The 10,101-nt window shown below is 49.1% G+C and overlaps 1 long non-coding RNA gene across 1 annotated transcript; it reads left to right on the forward strand.

Moving 5' to 3' along the window:
* The first annotated feature begins 3,177 nt into the window (after nucleotides 1-3,177).
* On the forward strand, nucleotides 3,178-8,907 carry LOC108641778. Its single transcript, XR_001922252.2, has 3 exons — nucleotides 3,178-3,335; nucleotides 6,217-6,341; nucleotides 8,836-8,907. It is a non-coding gene; the product is annotated as an uncharacterized LOC108641778 (long non-coding RNA).
* Nucleotides 8,908-10,101: the final 1,194 nt, after the last annotated feature.

Raw genomic sequence — 10,101 nt, forward strand, 5'->3', positions numbered from 1 at the left:
AGTCCTCAGGTCTGTCACCCATTCCCAGATCACCCCAGGAGCTGCTGCCCCTACAGCAGTGGCCAGCGGGTTGTTCCACAGCTCCACTGTCCCGGAGTTCACCACCGGCAACTTTCACTCCCTCGTCTCCTCTAATTGCGGTCGGCACCCCCCAGGCTGGGGGAACTCGTAAATACCATGCTCTTGTGAGGGAGTCTTCCAGCCAGTAATTGACTAAACTTTCCAGATGCGCTTCCAGCAAGAAATCAAGAAGCAATGTGACCCTTGTCAAGGGCACGGGCTCCCCCTGCAACACAAACACCCTCTCCCAGGAAAGCCCTGTCCCTACAGACATGGGCCTGGCTGGGCTGGCAGGATCCATGGAGGTGCCTGGGGAGCTGGGGAGCTGTAAAGCAGATCTCTCCCAGCCCCCTTTCCCCCATAGATCCTTATCAGTGCCACTCAGCATGGTGGATGCTACAAGAGGTATATGAGCAGGGCCACCAGTAGAAATAAGGGCTCCCTGGAAGCCTCCAGACAACCCACACATCTGGGGCAAGCAGGCCTGGCACAGGGGTCTTCTCCTCCTCCCTGCTCCCAGCCCCAGCTCCTAATCGCACTGGGGGCTGCAGCCTGACTGTCCAGCCTAGCCTGCCACTCAGCAAACCCCATGCCTTAACCTGGGCAGGTTGGACTTCCCCCTCCCTGTACCCTCATCTTCTCTCCCCTTTGTCATATAAGAAACAGCCTTAATGAAGGTGTTTATTGAAAAATAAAACAAGTCGGGAGCTTTACACCTGGGGAGCAAAACAGCCACGGGCTGACAGTGTGCACCACTGGCAAGGCTCTCCTTCCCAGCCTTGGCCATGGGAGTCACACCAAATCCTAGAAGACCTGTCTTGCTGGGGGCCATTCTGGCTGCAAAACGCTTTCCCTCAGCACCCAAGCAGTGCCATCACTTTCTAAATGAGCTTCTGCACCCTCCAGCAATGCTGTGATGGGAGAGGAGGCTCAGCAGAAAGTCTCTTAAACTGCAGGCCTGATTCTTGGCTCAGGCTCCAAAAAACATGGCACAGCTGCCACCTTGCAGGGCTCTGCAAGAGACCAAGGAATTGGGACAACACAGGGAGCAGGGCAGAGAGATGCAGGGGCAGAGTCCAGGCAGGTAAGAGCAGAAGAAGGCAGAGGTCTTCAGCAGAACTGCCAGCAAGTAACTGGGTCTGGAGCCAGTCGGGGCTGGGGCCAAGGGACCGGAGGAGGCCTTGAGAGGGAAATGTGCCCTCTGTGTGCTGGGCTCTCGCACCCTCTCACTCCCCCAGCTCAGTGACCTTCAGGGCAGAAATGACAGTCTCCAGCTGTAGGATTTGCAGACGGGAGAGGAGGAAATCCAGTCTGAGGGAGAGCATCCTCCAGCACCAGCATGGGGTGGAAAAGAAAACGGAGTGTGTTGCAGCTCACTCCTGTCCTGCCACAGTTGGTGGCTGGAAAGCAGAAGCCAGGGCCAGTGTGGGGAGAGCAGTGATAGTCCCTGTGTGGCAGGACAGAGCTCCCTGTATGAGGCACAGAGGGAAGTGCCTGGGGAGTGCCAGTGATTCACAGCATTGAGACCAAGCACAGATAACTGGTTGAAAGGTCTCTCACCCTGCTAATCCTGCTTCCTTTCGATAGCTTTAAATCCATCACTTAAAAATTCAGTTGTTTCTCTGTAGGAGAGCTGGGTGGCCTACAGGATGAATGGAGCTCTTCACCCGTGGGGCAGCAGGGAGACTCCAGAAAACAGGGCCAGGAAGGTGCTGGCATGTTAGCACGTAGTTGGGTTATAATTTACACACATACACCATATGCTTACTACCATTAGCATCTCAGCTTGGAAGGCACCCAGTCTCCTTTCACCCCTGAAGGAACTGACCTCATTAGAAAGCACTCAGAGGCCTGTGTGGATATATTTGCCTGCAAAATAGAGGCAGCTATGACTAAACCAAAGCCTTGAATATCAAGCTCTCTCCCCTTTGATGGAGTTGGAAAGATGGCACTTTTCACGGCGGGCAATCTCAAGTTGGCCATTTTCCCTGAGGGGACACAGCACACAAAGATATTGCTGCAATTTCAGTGACCTCAGGTGGCAAGCAATAGGGATCATTTGCACTTGCATATTTAAAATAACACCTATGAGAGATTGCCCAAGGGTCCAGTACAGATGAATTAGCTGGCAGGAGAGAAGTCTTTAATTGCATGGCCAGTCCATAAGATAGGACCTCAGGGACAATTAAAATGGGATTGAGTCCATGCTTAAGTATGGGTTTATTATTGTCACTAGCACTTTTCACACTGAGTGTGACAAATACTGTTCCCCTCCTGCACTCCTCTAGGAAAGGTGCAACCATTTCAGAAGCCATAAATAAGCCTCAGGTAGGTGAGGTCCTCAAGGGTCAAACCAGCAGTCCCAGCTACACAGGAGGGCTTTGCCTCCAGGTGGACTTGTCTCCAAGCAGCTTACCCACTCTCCCACCACTTTGGAAGGCCACAGCCCAACACTATCCCTTCCTGTCTTTTTCCACTGTGTTTCTACCATCTCCACTTAATGAGTGCTGTAAAGCCAGCTCCCTGATCCCTGCACACAGCCCTGGGCTCCAGATGGAGGCCTGGGGGTAGGAGGGTTGCTGAGTCTGTATATTCTTCAGTATCTCCCTCCTTCACACTCCTCCATGCAGAAATATCCCTACTCCTATCAGCGGTTTTGGAGCTGACGTCTTTCGTGACGCAGGTAACGTCCTACAGGGGCAATGAGGAATGATCTCCCCCCCTCCTGGGGTCCCAGACCCTGCCCGCCCCAGCTGGGGAGACCTCACGCTCATCTCGTTGCTGGTGCTCACAGGATGCTGCTGGGTCACGTTGGCTCGCTGAAGGTTGGACCTGGTGACAAAGTGGAGCAGTGCTGATTTAGACCCACCCGGAGAACTGCCCTTTGAAACTCTGCTCCTTCGTTCAGGCTGCTAAAGGGCCATACGGATGAAAGTCTTTGCATGCCCTCTTGACCAGCATTTCCAAGCACTGAAACCAGGACTGCAAATGTTGAAAGTGCTGGAGCTCAAGCCCACACTCCTGACTGGCATCTCCATCATGGTGTCACAAAGAGGACTTGGATCACAGACAGGAGCAATGGACTGTATGTAGTAGTTGCTCCAGGCAAGGAGCAAGACTCTCAAGGAGTGGCCTCAAAGGCAGCCTCACTGTCATGCCAGCATGTACCTACTGTGGAAAGGTGTTTCTAGAGACCACATCCCATTCCCTGTCCTGATTTGACCACATGGGAACCTTTGCAGTGGAAAGAAAGGGCACTATGGGGCCAGGGCAAAGTGAGTTCCCATAGTGAATGCCTAAAGGGAGGTGCTGAAGTGCTGTCATGCCTTGGTGCATAGTGTCAGAGCTCTCTAACTAGTTAAGTGCTAAATTCCTTCATCAACTCCAAGCTACTGCCTCAGGTCAAAAGCAACCTCCACCATAGTGAGAGAAGCAAGTTCAGCTGCTCTTTAAATTCCTTCCTTCCTTCCTTCCTTCCTTCCTTCCTTCCTTCCTTCCTTCCTTCCTTCCTTCCTTCCTTCCTTCCACACCATACCCGCTTTTGTCCCCAGAGCTCTTCCCTGTCATGCATTAGCAGCTGCAGGAGGGGATAAGCAGAGAAAGGGAGATGAAGGAGAGCTCTGCTTATCTCTCCCAGAGGGAATTTCTCACCTCCACTCTGTTCTGCTCAGCTGCCCAGGAGGCAGCCCTGGCGACAGAGACAGCGTCTGGCCTGCTGTGTTGACAAAGTCACAAGAGATGTGGAGTGCACATGGAGATCAAGGCAGGGCTGACATAGGCTTTAAGCCCATTCCCACTGCTCTGTTCATCAGAGAAAGGAGGCGGGGGTGGGGGTGGGAAGGGGAGAAGACTTGTCTTCTGCACTGTGCGAGACCCAGCAGCAAACCTTGGCTTCTCTGTTTCCCCAGCCCAGCTGCTCTCAGCCACTTATGCTTCCCTGCCTGGTCCCAGCCAGAGACAGCACAGGGTTGACAGCAAGTCATTCCATGACCTTTGCAGAGAGAGCAGAAAATGTTTTCCTTATATTCAAGTAGCACTGTAAAAAACTGGTGAAAGTTCCTGTGTCAAACACACCAAAGTTTTGTTCCCAGTCTTGACAGTGAAGCAGGCTCTTCAGGGCAGGCATCCACAGAGCATGTTGTCTCCTTCTTGTTCTTCTCCTCTCCTATTGCACTCCTCCTCTGGATGGTTCCTCATTCATATACTTATCTGCTGAGTTTGGCATCAACCCTTAGATCTGAGTGCTCTGCCCACGATCCTGCTGCACCCCTGTTTGCAAAGGATCATGATGATGTACACTATAACTGCCTGGCAGAGGAGGGCAAGTTCGCATTTGTCTGGCAGTTTTCATGCACACCACTCAACTGATTGCAAGTGCTCTTCTGTGCCTCTCTTTAGCACGGAGTTCACTTGCCAGAGGGGTTTGCCCGTTTCCACAGGCTGGGACCAGAACTATTGCCAACACTTCCAGAAGCAAGAGCAAAGCTGCTCCAAGTGCCTCCTCCCTGCATCCTCCCAGACATCCAGGCTTTGTTGCCCCCTACTTACAGCCTCCCAGCTGCTTGCACCACTTGCCCCCTTCATGCCAGAATCTGCCCATGCAGCTCACTTAATCTAAGTGGGAAACTCAGGAGTGTTGGGTACACTCAGAAAAGCCTACCTCTTGCACTGAAGTTCTCCTGAGCACTTTGTGCTCTGGTCTCTGGGTACTGGCACCTGGTAAGAGATCAGGGGAACCTAGCGGTCTGCCAGGACTGAGCACACATCTCCAGTCCTAAATGACTGCAGTCCTACCTACTTTGGCATATTGAGATGAATTAGTAATAGCACTTCAGTACTGGTATAACACTAGCTATGCTTCCTAGTACAGAAATGTTCCTTTAAAAAAAACACCCCATACCTCTACATGTCTCAATTTCACTGTGAGGCTGGCAATAATAAAGGCCAGTTTAGCCTGAAATAGCTGAATTTTTAATGGTGCTCAACTTCCACTGAGGACAATAACGAATCCCATCCTGTGAGGGGGCAGCAGAAGTGGTGCTGAAAATCTGGCTGGCAGTGCTGCTGCAGCTGGCAGTCCCAGACATGCAGCAGTGTGGATGCAGGACGTCTCACCAGGAGGGAAGAGCAAGTAGGACTTCCCCTTCCCTGACGCTCTGTCTCCACCTTTGTGTTGCAAAAACAAAGAGTTTTGGGTGTGATCCCGCCCTGTGCCCAGCAGCAGCTTTGGCGGTTGCGTGCACAACGTGCCCACTCCTGGTGCTGCTTATGGAGGAGGAGGTTGTCTGTGCCATGGGCACGTTCCTTGGCCCCTGAGGCACCATGCTTCTCCCTCTCCAAAGTACACATGCCTGCACCACCTCCCCTGTGCCAGCAGCGGAACTGTTGCTGGAGACTTTTCCATGCTGCAAGCCATGCTGGACGAGGTAGGCCAGGCTCTTTCCAAGGTGCCCGACCGCCTCCTAACACGAAATCACAGAGCTGATCGATGCAGATGAGCACATAGAACAGTGTATACTGTCTCAGCCTGACTATAAGAGCTTATGGTTTACAGCCAAACATGGTTTGACCTCCTCCAGGATTGCCCAAGGGAGGAGGGCTCTTCTTCTCCAACTCTCCTTTTCTCATTTTATTGTTTTGACCCTTATAGCAATATCCAAGTAAATCCCTCAGACTAGAAATCAAGAGGCTGCATTTTTACTCGGCGGTCACTGGAAGCTAGGAGCAAGGAGACACATGTACTAATTTACTGTGCCACCTAGAGTAGTGCATACAGGGTCAAGGATCCACCACCAAAAACTAGAGGGAGGGCCAAATCTGTATGATGCAAGGCATCAGAAGGAAAAAATATCACAGGAGGAGGAAAAATCCCCTGACACTACATATACATGTGTGTCCAACTAAAAACCACTGCCAGAGCAAACTGTGAAGACCCTAGGTCAGAAGGAATAGAGCTACAGTAGCATCTTCATCTGATTTGGCTCCTATGCTGAGAAGAGGAGCCTGTGGCAAGCAAGCTGGCAAAGCCTGACAGAGCCAAGCTATACAGTAACATTAGCTGTTAGGAGCAGAGCCTCTAGGCGACTCAGTCTAGGCATTTTTTTAATTTATTTTTTTTTTGTCCCCAAAGTCTTACTCTGCTTTTTCCGACTCCAGACTTTGACAAGCATTCTGGACAGCCTAGTAATTGTGTGCTAAGTGTATAATCCTAACGAGAATGGAAAGACCTGACTCTTTGGAAGCTTCTGCAAGACTTCAAAGGAATTACCAGGAATTACCAGGTGGTTTTGAAACACATCCACTTGCTAATACAGACGGGGGCTGTCACCCCCATAGGCACCACTGGCAATTCAGTGCCTGATCTCTTGTGGATTTATACACATCTGGCCATCCCACTTCTGGAGTCCTTATGTGGAAAGGCAACTGCAATGCACTTATCAGACTGTGCACAGATGCTCACCTGCCTGCCAGCTGCTTCCTGCTGCTCTGATGACTTGCTTCATCACTCCCTCCTTGTGAACATCAGCCTTTTCGACACCAGTCAGCTGCAGTCATAGCGGTTACTTAACTACTTGCTCCTCAGGAGCTGCTTGCCCAGAAATACAGAGGCACTGACCTATCCTCTGCACTCTCCCTGGGTGCCAGACTGCACCCACAGGGAGGTCTCAGCCCCACCACTCACTCCTCACCTCCTGGAAGCAGCGAGGTGGGTGGCAGCATTTCATCCCATGTACAAGCACTGCTGCATGCAGTGCTCAGAGCCAGCAAGGCCAGAGTGTACCATCGGTCTGTACCCCAGATCATAATGCCCCAGCCCTCTTAACAGCCCAAGAGTACACAGACACACGCACACGTACTCTCAGCCTGTGCCCAAGCAGAGCCTCTGATGCAGACATGCTCTCCTACCTGGCACTCATAGACAATGGAAATGGTCTCATTAAAAAAGCTGTAGACAGAATGAACCACAGTTTCCTGCAGGCCTAGTCTGTGGCCCTTCCCAATGAGATGAGATTGGCAAAAAGAAACCAGCCCATCACACAGAGCTGCTTGCTAGCTTTAAGCAGCACCAGGAGGAAACACCCTGCTCACCACTCTGGGACCAGGCTCACCCTAGGAAAGGAGTGGAAAGGAGAAGCACTCTTTTGAGATGGTGAAGAAGCCCTTGATCCACATCAGGGGCTACCAGGGAACAGTGTTCCTGGAGTCACAGTGCATGCAAGGAACTGCATGTTGCAGGATGTAGGCAAAGGAAATGTGGTAGTAGTGAGAGAAAAGAGATCTCCACAGAGGAAAGCAACCCCAGTGTTTTCCCCAGGATGTGGCAGTGACTGTGTCTTGCTCTGGGTTGGTCTGCTCCATTCCAGAGAATGTAAGAACTAGCACCTATTTTACTTGTCTCTGACAACTCTGGCTTCATTTGCTTGTAACTTGCCACTTTCACCACTTGAGTTGACATTTTCCAGGCCAGGCATCTGCCTTAGCTTGTTACAAGAAAAAGAAGAGATAAAAAACCAAACCCAGCAAAAATACCTACACATATTTAGGGATTTTGACCATTTTCAGAGTACCAGAAGAAAAAGAGGTTATTTTGTCAATGCTAAAAAAAATCAACACAACTTGTTAACTGAGAATTTACAGCTTAAAGAAAGAACTTGAAATTAGGCAAGGGAAGTGCCTAGCTGCCTAGAATAGGTCTCCACTGTCCCCAAGAAAAATATCCCAAATTTTGATTCAGTTATGAGCTTGATACTCACACATAACAGACTTAGCAGAGTTGGCGGCTCCATGCTGCAAATTTTCTGCCCCAGGTGAGTATGCAGTATGTACACACATAGCTCTCAAGTGTTGAACCAAAATGGACCTACACCAGAATATCTGCACGTCTCTATGTCAGTGTGTTTGGGGTGGGGCATGTTGATGGAAATTTTACTTTCTCTAAAGAACATATGCATTTGCCTTGTAAAATCTTGCTGAATTACCCAGTCCCAGTTTCCAAACATTACCTGAAAACACTTGCCAAGTCTACCCTAACTTCATTCACTTTACACACCTTTTGATTTCTGCCATGCACCGAGATTGTGTATCACAAGCAGCTCTGGTTTCCTTCCCTAGAGAAGCCAAATTCATATTCACCAACACTGAGATCAATGCAAATAAGAAAAACACACAGAAAAAATGTAACATGATGGTATTTCCACAGTATCTGATCTCCTTCTGCACCAGGAGGTAAATCCTAGATGCAAAGAAAACCCTAATTCCATCACATCCTCACTGGTAAAGTTTGACAATATTTTTAACCTCTATTGTTATGTAGGCTCTTACACTTTCATCTCTGTGGTTTCCAAGCTAGTCCTAAGCAATATTGATTATGCCTCTGAGGTTTGGGTCTCTGATTCTTTTATCCTGCACCCAGGAGAGGAACTGGGGGAATATTTTGAAGTCTCCTGTCTCAGGCATTATGCTTTTGGATAGATGTTGCAGAGTGGGGAGAATAGCCCAAGAATGTCTGCTCCCACAACAGCTCTAGAGAGGAAAGCTGGCTAAAGGAAGGTTATGGCCCTTTTTGCCAAGGGTACTGAGCTACATCTTCCAGGGTATTTGGAGGTCCAAATTTCCAGATTCAGCTTCCACACCAGCAGCCCAGAAAGCAGAAAGCAGAGTAAACCACAGTATTAATGTACCTTTCATATCAGGATCCCTAGGCATTTTGTATCAGTTTCACCTCCCAAAAGACCAGAGAGACTGGGTAATAATTATTACTTTTTCCTTTTGCAGAGGAGAAAACAGACACTGAATGTGAAATGAATTACCCACAGACAGCAAATAAGTCATATGCAAAGTTATGAGAGGAGCCCAAGTGTTCTGACTCCTTTCTTCCTTCTCTGACCATGCCAGTGAGCTGGAATAGCAAATGCCACACACACATGCTGTTGCCTTGTAGAAATGCTTCACTCTTTAATTTTAGTCAAGACTTCCATGTACACTTCTTCCTTGCCCTTTTAAGTATTTATCCATAGCTATGTCTAGCCACACTGATGAATATAGCAAAGGGAGATGGAGGGCAAAAGAATCGTGATCCAGAGCAATGGGCATTCATGGGGTAGGAGATGGAATAGGAGTATTTTCCTCTTCTCCCGCACTTATTAGCATAGAAAGATTTGTAGGAAGAGTAGTGGGGTTTTCTAATTAGACCAACTGATGCATCTGGGAGAAGACAGACAAGCTGTCAGGAGCTTGAGCTCTTCTTTAGGTCGGAAAGAGACACATCAAACCTCAAGCTAAGTACAGATTGCAAACAAGTATTCCAAGTTTAACTCCAGTGTGTCAATCAGCTAGCTGTTTTGAAGAAAAGGGGGTTGTTAGTGCATCCACAGCAGTAGGAAATATTAACAAGGGAGAGGGGTAGAGACTGCTCACTTTCATATAATAAGTACAGGCAAAAGTTCTTGCGAGGCAAATAGCAAGGGATTAGTGGAAGAGTCGGCAGCTGGGGAAAATTGTAAAACCAGTAGAATCTTAGAATCATAGAACACTCAGAGGTGGAAGAGAGCCACAAGGATCGCTGAAGTCCAACTCATGGCCCTGCACAGGACAGCCCCAAGAATCACACCATGTGCCTCAGAGCATTGTCTAAACACTTCTTGAACTCTGTCAAGCTTGGTGCTATGACCACTTCCCTGAGAAGCCTGTTCCAGTATTGGTGCTGTAGCCTTGGTTTCAATTAAAGTACTTTAATTTCCTGCTCATCTTTTGAAGATGTTTCCTAGGTTTCCCATAAGGATCACGATCAATTCTGTGACAGCATGACTGTTTGCTCTGTGAACAGTCCTCTCCTGTCTGTGCAAGCCTTTTCCTGTTGTGTACCAATGCTCTGTGTGAGTTCTTTCATGGCATAGGAGTGGTTTCATCCTCCACTGGTTTCCCTGAAGACACAGGGCATGCTGGAGGACATGTGTCACGTTCTGCATGCCACTGGGTTGCCTTTGGGACATCTTAGTGATTTTATCCTCTGTTGTTCAAACAGAATTTGAATTCAGGGTG

This window comes from Manacus vitellinus, unplaced genomic scaffold (genome assembly GCF_001715985.3).
Source record: "Manacus vitellinus isolate BGI_N305 unplaced genomic scaffold, ASM171598v3 scaffold_8_pilon, whole genome shotgun sequence".
NCBI classification, from domain to species: domain Eukaryota; kingdom Metazoa; phylum Chordata; class Aves; order Passeriformes; family Pipridae; genus Manacus; species Manacus vitellinus.